Source organism: Artemia franciscana, chromosome 10 (genome assembly GCF_032884065.1).
Source record: "Artemia franciscana chromosome 10, ASM3288406v1, whole genome shotgun sequence".
Lineage (NCBI taxonomy): Eukaryota > Metazoa > Arthropoda > Branchiopoda > Anostraca > Artemiidae > Artemia > Artemia franciscana.
In genome coordinates this window covers 41873776-41885610 of record NC_088872.1, presented here as the reverse complement: position 1 = coordinate 41885610, position 11835 = coordinate 41873776, and positions in this window count along the sequence as shown.

Sequence of the window (11835 nt, the reverse complement as noted above, 5' to 3'; positions counted from 1 at the left end):
TTCCATCCCCCCTACTCTCAACCTCTATTTGGAAACCTCCCTAAAGGACAAAGTGCAACAATATATACGCAAGCACCATATGTTTGGTGCTTTGGAAGAAAAAGGGAGGTATATTATATATCAGTACTATTGCAGAGGCCTTCAGGGTTATAAGTCCCAGGAATATGAACACACTCAAAAAGAATGCTGAGCTAAAGAGTCAGTCAGTCTGTTTGAGGTGCTCAGAGAAACACCAATCAGACCAGTGCCCATTGAAAACAATAGAAAACCAAGTGCCTCTGCGAAATTGGACTGGTTTCTGTGCCGACGCAACAAACTCAATAATGGGATGTCATAATTCGGTAGCAAAGCTGATCAGTAACAATTAACCGTGGGTGGTAGTAGTCAAGTGTAGTTGCCACTCCATTCATCTTTGTGCTTCGTATGCCTGCAAGAAGCTTACCAAACCTCTGGAAGACTTATGTCGCCAAGTATATAGTCATTTCTCTATGAGCGCTAAGCGAGGTGCAGTACTTGCAGTACTGCAGGACAGCCTGGTAGCTGTCCCTCCATGAATGTGTGCGAAGAATCCTTGAACAGTGGAGCGCATTGTCCCTCTATTTCACTAGTGCCAATTTTGATGACCCCACCCATGGCAACGAACTTGCCCTTAGTGATTTGAAAAATCCTTTTATTAAGGTTCTAATGATGTTTGTTGACTACGCTCTAGGCCTTTTGAACGAATTTAATGTATTGTTTCAATCGAAGTCGCCAAGTTTCTATAAGCTGAAGACGGAAATACTTAAGCTTATTGCAACCTTGGCTATAAACTATATGGATGGAACCTACGTCAGAAACTGTACTGATCTTTTGGCTCTTGACGTAACAGACGAGAGCCATTATGTTGACGTTCAGAAAGTCTATCTCGGGTATACTGCAGAAGAGGAGTTGGCATCCTTGGTCTCGTCTTGTCCAGATATCTCACAGTTGGAGGTGAGGAAGGTCTACATAACAGCAAGAGACTTTTACAAGGAGGCCATTATCCAGATACAGAGACGCTTTACGTTTGAATGTGACTTTTAGGAGTTCACAAGTCTGCTTGATCCTGTCAATGCTCGAAACTTGAACCCCACCTAGCTTAGCAAATTTTCTAAGAAGTCGTGGGTTGCCTTCGTGGAACAAGGCTCTAATTGACAGGGAATGGCGTGAACAGAGCACTGTTTCTTTCGCGGGTTTAGACATATGTACGATGTCCGTGGAGGAGTATTGGAAGTTTATCTGTAAGCAGACATACCCATGTAGAAAGCCGCGGTTTGAGAACCTAAGAAAGGTTTTAGATTACTGATTTTAGTACTGATTACTAGATTACTGACTATAGTACTAGATTAATAATGAGCTCTTGTCGCGTCCAAAGAGTAACCAGTTTTTTTTTTCCTATTGAATGTGTCTGGACTTCTAAATTAGCATAATGACGAATGAGAAAGAAAGACTTGTGCATAATGCTTTGCTAAATTATTTATCGCGAGCGCTCCAAGCAAATAAGACTGATGAAATTTGCGAAAAGGCAGTGGGATTTTATGACAAGGATACGATTATAAAAGCTAAGGTTACACTTTGGCACTATTTGAATACTTCGAGTCACAACGCTGCTCGCCAAAAGATTGCCGATAATGTGTTAGATATGCTGAAACTAATCCAGTTATGTGAGACTAACCGGATCAAATTGCCGAATTTCGTAATTTTTGATCCTACGGAGGTCCCAACTACGCTTAGTGAATTGAGTGCTATTGTTGCTCAAAAAGTGACAGAAATCTCCAATAATTTGATGGACTTTATTGAAAGTGAGAAAAAGCCCGTGCAGCTGAGAAACTTGCTACATCTATGAATCAATTAGTCTCCACCGGCCAAGCCTTCCTATGCAGTTATCCTCAAGAAGCCCCCCTTAGACCTTAAAAAGCCTGACTCCCGTAAAGCTTATCTGGAGCATGTTTGTGGAGAAGTTAGTGGGAATATAATCGAGCTTCGTCCCAGTAGAGACGCCTGGAAAGTAGTCATAAAGGATAAAAGTGGTGCCGAATCTTTTATGTCACGCATAACCGGGAATAACCCTGAAGTCGAGCCTAAACTCCAATGCCCCTCCTTTTTCGGTATTATCCGTTATGTTCCTGAAGATCTGAATAAAAATAGCCTATGTGATCTGATTGTCAAGTGTTTGAAAGCAACTCAAATCCGAAACACCCGTTCGTTTAAGCTTCTTTTTGAGTCTAAAGAGGACCTCGAGTCTTCTATTCGCTTTCCACCCATCATAGGGTACGAAAGACTCCCCATTAGTATATTTCAACGCTTGCCACCCCAATGCTTTTCTTGCCAGTCATATGGTCATTTTGCGTCTGCGTGCTCAGGTACCCGAAAATGTTCCAGGTGTTGTGAGGCTGGCCATTCCACAACCAAAGATAATCCTTGTACCAAGGCAATTAAGTGTGCTTTTTGCAATTCCTCCGACCACCCATGTTACACTTTTAAATGTCCTGTCGCTCAGTCTCTTCTAAAGAATTCCAATGCCTGAAGAAACCTTAAAAATTGTATCGTGTAACATCAATGGGAAAGTTCTACCGAAACATCACCTACTGTCTGAACTTTGCTTGCGGTTTGACGTGGTGGGTCTTCATTTTCATTTCTTGTGAAGCGATAGTCGTCAACTGTTGGAGTTCGCGTCTTCTCATAATCTGTTTTTCCACCATGCTAAGTCCAATCGCGGTAGGCCTTCAGGTGGTTTGGCCCTGATGATACGGAAAGAGCTACTTGGTAATCTAGTTGCTAAGTCTGACAGTTTCCTGGTGGTTGAAGTTTCGAATGTGGTCATATTCGTCGTTTATTTTCCTACTAATTACCATAATGATATGTCTGAGAGGAAGTTCTCTCTCACATGTACTTCTATTGCCAAGCTAGTATCAAAATATGAAGATGAAGGTCTAAGTTGTCTCCTGTTTGGTGACTTTAACTGTGAACTGTCTGACCCTGAAAACAATAGATCTCAGATGTTGCTCCATGCTTGTCCAAGTCTCACCTATGTTGGAAATGATCGTGATTTTACGTACATCCATCAATCCAGAGGCGCCATTTGGGGGGGTGGGGGTTCAGGGGTGGGCAAATGCCCACCCCAGACTTACCAGGGGGCCCAAGCTTCTACCACAAAGGGCGCCTTTGCATCAATCTGGCTCCGCGTCTCAGTTGGACTATTTATATTGTTCTTCTATGATTAAACCTACCTCTACTACTACGGTTGTTCTTGATTACTCCATATCCGACCACATGCCGATCTGTAATTCTTTTCAAATAAAGCCCTTGCCGCAAACTTCACCCACAAATTTTCCACCTAAATGGTTGTTCAGCCTCAACTGGGAAGCTGCTAACATCGATTCCTACCAGAGTTCATGTGACTACATACTGTCGAAGATCCGAATTCCTTTCACACTTCTCTGTTGTCCGAACATGACAGTAGACTCAGAAAAAACGTCCTACTAAACATCTACTATTCTGAGATAACGCATGCTAATACAGCTGAGAAAACTGCAGTTTCGGTCCACAAAATTCGCCACGGCACGGAAGTGTGTAACTGGCGGAATAATCCTAATCTCCTGGCCGCATGTGATTCAGCAAAATTCTGGCTACAATTATGGGCAGATTGTGGGAAGCCGCGCTCCGGAGTAGTCAACGGTGTTCGTATTTACACGGAAAGTAAATTTTCCAAAGCCATCGCATAGCATAAGGCTAATGAAATTGCCTGTACCAGCGAGATTGTCGATAATTTGCCTACTACTTTATGGCATCTTCGAGCTAAGAACAAATCTTCCAATGGCCCGCCTTGCATGCCAGAAAAGACTGGTGTGACTACTTCAGAGACCAATTTTCAGCCCCTAATTCCTACCTAGATAACACCTTTTGCCAGGCCCTCGATAAGGAGCTTCAGTTTGCAGTTAAGGATATTGGTGTCCCGGTCACTCCGTCCTTGATGCGTTCCAAAATTGATAAGTTAAAAAAAAAGAAATCTAAGGGCATCGATAGTATATTTGGTACTCATTTAAGCTTTGCCAGCAATTTTCTCCTAGAGCACCTTTCTCTGCTATTTCAAATGATTTTAGTTACTGGCATCGTTCCAGACAGCTTTGGTGTTGGATTGGTTACGTAACTTACAAATTAGCTTACATAACGAACTTCTATATTCTCATGTTTTTATTGCGTATATGAAGGGGTTCACCCCCTCGTCAATACCTCGCTCTTTACACTAAAGACAAGGGAATTCCTGTTAATGTTGCCCTCTTTGACCTAGCCAAAACCTTTGATAAGGTCTGCCACAGGAGACTGATTGTCAAGTTACATGCTGCAGGAATAAACAACCAAGTTGTTGGCTGGATTAAGGCATTCCTTGCTGAAAGGACTCAACAGGTCAGAATATTCACATCTCATGGAATGCTAATTTATTCAAATTCGTCGCCAGTCAAGAGTGGTGTGCAGCAAGGTACTATCCTTGGCCCTACCCTCTTCAATATTTTTATTAATGATGACCCTAGTGTAGTACACAATTATTTAACTTTATTTGCAGATGATTCAAAACTCATTGGTGGTATCAGAAACCAGCTTGATGCAGATGTTTTTCAACATGATATAAGTGAACTTAATAATTGGGCAAATGCCTGGTTATTGAGCTTCAACACATCTAAATTCCATGTCCTTCATTTTGGAGAAAAAAAACTTACGTTTTGGGTATACTCTCAATAACCTACCACTTGAGGCTGCTCCCGAGGATAGAGATCTACTGCTATTGCTGCTTCATCAGCTAACCAGATCCTAGGAACAATAAAGAGAACCATCAGCAGCTGCTCTCGAGTAGTCCTGGCAACCCTATATAAAGCATCTGATTGACCAAAACTTGAAGTTGGCATGACACTTGCATCCCCTTTTTACAAAAAAAGATAAATTCATCCTAGAAGCAGCCCGAAGGTGAGCTAGAAAATTGATTAGCAAATTCCAAATAGTCCCCTATTGTGAGCATATTCATCACCTCAAACTACCAAGCCTAACATATAGGTGCAAACACGGTGATGTCATAACTGCCTTCAAACTTATCTCAACAAACATTGTCCCTGATTTATTCTCATTTACCACCACATCTTCTACCAGATGTCACTCAAAGAAACTGTCTAAGATGTCATGCTGACTCCATCAGAGAAATCAGTTCTTTTCAAACAGAGTCACCAGCCTTTGGAATAGACTGTCAGAATATACTGTCTAAGCAACTTGTCTTGAAACTTCCAAATCAAGAGTGGATGCTGAATGGAGTGATGTAGAGTGGAATTATGATTGGGCAGCCAATGAGTCTTCAACTCGTCTTTAATTCTTCATGGAGCCTACAAGGAGGAAATCCTTCAATTGCTCCAAGCTACAATTTAAGGTAATGGATACATAAGTTTTTTAATTACCTTTCAACTTACTGCTATACAGAAATAACCAGTGATGACTGGAAATAGTATTTCAAATATAATTTCATTCATATTGTACAACCCAACATTTCCCTCAGCTTCAAAACCCTGCCAACTTTACATATTTTTATTTTGCCCCATTACCTTAAATTACATTAAATCACATGATCCAGCGAAATAAGGATTAAATACTGTAGATAACCTCGATGTAGTTAAATAATTTTATATCTATTCACTGTCAATAAAAATGTATCATCCCTATTTTGAACTGTTTTACTTTTGTCAAATCCTGTAGAATTGCTGGTTAGTGATGATGATGGTTGGACGTCTCAAAGGCATCCCACTCAGTTCGCCACGGCTTTGATGACCATTCTCCATCAACAGCTCTTTTAAAGACAGCAGTCCTGGGGGTAGTGACCACTTCTTCGGTGAGCAAATTCCACAAACTCACTATTCTGTTAGTGAAGAAGTTATTGCGTAATCTAGTGGCAGCTCTCTTCTGATATAATTTCTGACTATGCCCCCTAGTTCTGGCAGACCAATCAAGTTGAAATGGCTTATTTAATGGAGAGTTAATTTAACGAAGCTTTTGCGTCATAATAATATCACCCCTTTTACGTCTGTAGACAAGAGTGGGGAGTTTTAGTTTTCTCAGACAGGATGAGTAATTTAAGTATTTGGATCCCTCAATTGCTTTCGTAGCCCGTCTCTGAACTGCTTCTATCTTTGTTGAGGGGGCTAGCAACACACATGCCAAACTCTAAATTAGGCCTGACCAAAGCCTTATATAATTTAGTCATCACCATAGGTGACCTACTAGTGACTGTTCTTTTTATAATGCCAAGGGTTTGGAGTGCTTTGGCTACAGCTGTCTGTGCGTGCTTAGTGAATTCTAATTCTTTATCGACTATGACCCCTAAGTCTCTCTCCGCTTCAGACGAGATAAAAGTCTGTCTCAATCCATCCATCCCTAACAAGTGATAAGGGCATTTCTCATTTTTCTTTCCAAAGTGGATTGTTTGACATTTATTTACATTGAATTCAAGCCTCCACAAATTTGCCCACTGGGAAAGTACCCATAGGTCATTCGGCATAGAGGCTCTCTTATTGGGTGTATTGACAGGTCCAATGAGTTTGGAGTCATCAGCATAAAGACTTATTTTATTTTTGACTGTGGTTGGTGCATCATTAATATAAATGTTGAATAAAGTTGGTCCCAAGATGGCTCCCTGGGGCACTCCACTTAATACTTCCACTTCATCTGAAAAGAATACTTGTCCATTTTTTCCAAATATTTTCACCCTTTGCTTTCTCCTTGAAAGAAACTGAAGCACCCATTCTATGATTTCATTATGTATTCCAATTGCAAATAACTTGGTCCTTAGTCGACGGTGACATACTTTATCGAAGGCTTTTGCAAAATCCAATAGAACCAAGTCAACAGAGATTGCTTGATCTAAATGCTCAGTAACATAATCATACGCATCAATCAAATTAGTCTCAACCAAGCATCCATGTCTGAAGCCATGCTGACTATCACTGAGCAGCTCATTGGTGGTTAGGTGTTTGACGATGTGAGCATTTACGATTTCTTCTAAGATTTTACCAGCTACAGATGTAAGACTAATGGGTTGATAATTGGAAACGCTGTTGCAGCTACCCCCTTTGTGTAAAGGTGTAACGTTAGCATTCCGCCAGACTTGAGGAATCTGCTTAGTATCAAGAGACTTCTGAAACATGTTTGTAAGGGGAAGGGCTATTTCTGCATGAGCTTCTTTCAATACTTGTGGGTGAGCTTCATCAGGGCCAACTGATTTGTTAGGACTAAGCAGCTTCAGACAACTCTCCAAATCAGAGGCAACCACAGTTATCTTTTGCAGAGGTTCCCCAATAGAATATTCTGGTGCTTCTGGTAAGGGGGCATTGTCTGGATGCGTGAACACCGACTTAAATTGACTATTCAATTCAGCCGCTATATCTTTTGGGGTACTAACTATATTGCCATTCACAAGAAGTTCTGTAACTGAGTGTCTCCTTCCAAAATCTCTTAGGATTGGATTTTGAATCCAATGCCAATCCCTCTTCATATTTGGTCGTGAGCTTTCTCGTGAGATACCTAACTTTATTTTGGGTTTGTTTAAATTTTTCATAGTTCTCATATGAGGGGTTACTTTTATATTTGCTCCAATACTTCTTCTTTTTTTGTACAGCTTGCTTGACATCACAAGTGATAAATGGAAGGGTTTTGGGTCTTCTTTTCCAGGAAATTACTGTATGTTTTTCTGTTGCTTTAATTAAAACCCTTTTCATTTCAAGCCAAGCCTCCTCCATATTCTTATCATCAATGAATGACCAATCTTGGCGTGCCAACTCCTGTCTGACCTGGTTGTAATTTGTGTACACATGCTAAATCCAATTATCCTTTTGTGGGTACAACCTAAGCCTACAAGTAATTGCAACATGGTCACTTGCTCTGAATGGTGGTTCTGAGTTGACACTAATGAGCGTCTCACGGTCATTAATAAACAAAAGGTCTAGTAGGGTTGGGTTCTGCCTACTTCTATACCTGGTCGGAAAATCAATTACTTGGTATAGCGAATGTTCATGAAGGCACTCCAGAAGTGGACCATTTGAGTTTTCAACCCCCTCTGCAACAGCAAATTCATCAATCCACTGTAGTTCCGGTAAATTAAAATCTCCAACAGTAAGAACATTCTTATAATATTGCTGCATCACATGATTAATAGAATATGCAATTACTAGAAGGGAACTTGTCTGACAAGGGGAGCTGGGACTTCTATAAAAACAGCCTATGACTACAGGGACACTACACTGCAGAATTGTTATTCATATTTCCCATGGAGGACAAAATAACCAGAATCAACCAGAAATGGATGTGCTTCTAGAATTGGCATTTGTAAGTGCTCTAAACTAGAAACTATGCTTTGCAGCATAGTTTTCAGTTTTTTGAGCACTTGTGATGAAACTAAACATTTACCAAAATACCTTCCTGGGATATACTTTAGCCTGTAGACCTATCCCTGAAAGTTTCATTTTTCCAAGCCAAACCCCTTTCCAAGATAGCCAAAAGTAGATAAAGTAGAATTTTAAAGGTTCTCTAGCTGCAAAACATATTAACTACGATTATTGTGCATACTATGAAGTAAGACTTGTTTTCTTAACATATCTCCTTGTGTGATGAACTGTTCATACATATATACCTTCAAGATAACCACAAGCCCCTCAAATAGCATATAGCTTAACTTTGCCAATGAGGAATCTAATGGTAGGTATAGCTTAGCCTACTTTTACAATGACATATTTTTGTTAGAAGTGGCCATGTACTACAGGTTTACCCAAAAATTTATGAATAACTTTTGAAGATAGCAAAAAGCGACTGGACACTAGCCTACAGTACATTTTTACCAAAGAAAGATCAGTACTGTTTGGATGGTTTTCAATATATAAGATTAACCTAGCCTACCATTTAATTTGTGCTTTAAGAAACCAAATTTAGATACAGAATCCAGCAATAGCCTGGATAATAACTTGTGAAGCGTCAGCTTACTTTAAACCAGCTTGTCTCCAAAGAGTCATTTCCTTGATCTTGAATATTGGAAGCACAGTACACATATTTAGGCAGTGGGACTAAACAAAAAATATCTGTCACCGAGGATCTCGGCGCGCATAAAAGCTCCTCCTGTTTCATTTGGTTAAGCGCTTGTTTGTATATTTCTCAGTAACTCGACCAAATTTAGAAAGTGGTGTGAGCCTGTATTATTTATGATTGCGAAAGCATAAAGAAACGGGGTAAGCGGCGAAATAGTTCACTACTGTCCCATCTCACAGATATGGCTCATGACTTGAATGAGTGGCGGATCCAAAATTTGTAAGGGATTTAGATTAAATTTTATCAAATACGAAAATTTCGAGTGCAAACTTCTGATCGATACTGCAACAGAGAAATAGCCAAAATTTCATAAATAGTAGGAGAGGGATCCGCGAAGTGGCGGGACTATTTGAAATGTGCCAAAAAAGTTTTACCAAACAGGGCAACCTAATAGTTTTAGCACAGATTTTCTATTAGTTTTCACAATAATCTGTGGTTTTAGATAGTAGTGTTGCGCCGTGAAGTGTCAAAACTTTTTTCTTCTTGATAAGGAAAAATATTCCCTTGAATTTTTCCTCTTTTACGCTCTTTTTAGGACCATAAAAATGTCCTTCGAAATTTGATGTAGGACCTTTGTTTTTCTTTGAATAGTTAATGGAATAGTCCTATCGAAGAAAATACCAAACATCTTTAAGAACTATTTGTCGTGAAATTCTTAGTGAGTTTTCTAAAAATTGAAGGACAACAAAACAATTGTATTTGTATTATAATAAGAATATAAAGTAACTCTTGTTGTTATTATTGTTGTAGATATTCTGCACAAACTTGCAAATTACGTAGTTCTCATCAAAAAGCATTTTTATTACTCAATTAATTTAACCCTCACGATTCTTTTCATTTTCTTTCCAGTTTTGGGTTACGTGCAAGTTTGGTGTAAAACATGGGATGTTTCTGAATTGCATTAAGATTACCTAAAATTATTTAATCATTCTAGCTACCAAGCTTACTGTCAGTTGCTAATCAAGTTTTATTTTGCCCAGGGCATGTTTGAAGCCAGAGGGAGGTGACTGTCCCCTCACTAGATCCACTAGTATTCTCCGAATTGATTGCTAAAATCATAGCGACAAATATTTTTTAACGTGACATTGATGAATGTAATAATGCTAAGTAAATTAATATTAGCAAATATGAGAAGTGATGAACAGATCCAAAGAGCAAGGAACGATAAAAAATGGATGGAAATGGCGGAATCACTACAATATTAATGCTTTTTTGCATGCAAATTAATTCCAAGGATTCGAGATACCGCCCTTCCGCTCCACGCCCTGAAAATATGACTTTGTTTAACTCCTTTAAAGACGTTTAGAACAAAATTCTAGTCAATATATATTGCAATGAAAAGGGATTTCATGCCTGAAAATATCGATTATATGCCAGCATCACGACTCACTATGGCGTCATCAGGTAGAGGCAAGGCCTTAGGAGTTGGTGAGGCAGTTATCGCCACAAAAAAAATGCTTTCACTGACAACAGCTGTAGTGCTCGTGATATTGTCATCTCGCTTTTGCTACTTTGACACCGTAAACAGGTCTTTAAACAGCGGCACGGTCATATATTCTGGTACTTCTTCAAGATAGTTGTGAATACGACGAGCGTGATGTTTAAAATAGTCTTTATTTACTTTAGCGTTACATTCACAGCATTTGACGGTTATACAGCTGGGTTTGGCTACAGAAAGCTTACGCTCTTTTCGGCACTAGACATTTCAATGCAAATGTCAGATCAACTACCATTCAAGCTGATTTTGCAAAACCACGAGTGCGTTACTCTGAAGAAATGTAACTATGCACTGAATCCAACTTCACCTAGCTTTTGTAAAACTGCTTCAAACTGCCAGATTGACTGACAAAATACAGTCTAATAAAAATATTTTCTTTTCTTGTTTCCGAAGGCGGTGAGCACCTTACTTGGGTAAGATAAAGGAATGGTAACTCCAACTCATAAGAAGCTTCGAAAGAAGAGTGGACAAATTTATAGAACAGATTAAATGGGATATAAAAATAATAGTTGTGTATAATAGTAAAACTTCCCACCAAGTTGGAGTAAAGCCGCTTTTGAATCGCATTTCTCGTAAACTAAATTAAAAAGTGCTCGATTTAAGAAGTTGTTAGTGAAAAATCCTTTGTACTTGTCTGTTAAACGGAACACACCCCATAAGTGAAGTTTGGTTAGTCCTAATGAAATATGACAAAACCTGATGACAATTTAATACTTTAGAAACAAAATTATGGAGACTTCGACAGAAAATTATGGAAAACAGGCCAAACAGGATGCATTATATTAAATATCTAAGCTAACCTAACCCCTAACCACCGTTATATATTAAATATTTAATAAAAATATACATACCTCGTAGTTTTTCTCACTCAAAATAAGCAAATCATAACCGATCCCAGAGAGGCAAACAGGTTTCTGTCAGATCTTACACGGCGTAATGATTGAGTCTATTCCGTTTAACAGAAAAATACCAAATTGTCTTTCGAATTTCTTTAAAAACTTATATTTCCCTTCTAAGTTAACTGAGAATTTTCAGCAGAAAGCTTAAAATATCTGGCCATGCATGTTTACAAAAATAAAATGACTCTAGGAAATGAGAACTTCTGGCTGGATAGTTTCCAGCTCAGTATGATTGACTTAGTTGTTTCTTCTTAAGAAATATGGGGGAAAATTGACACCATTTAAAGGTCTTTTATTGCATAGCCTAAT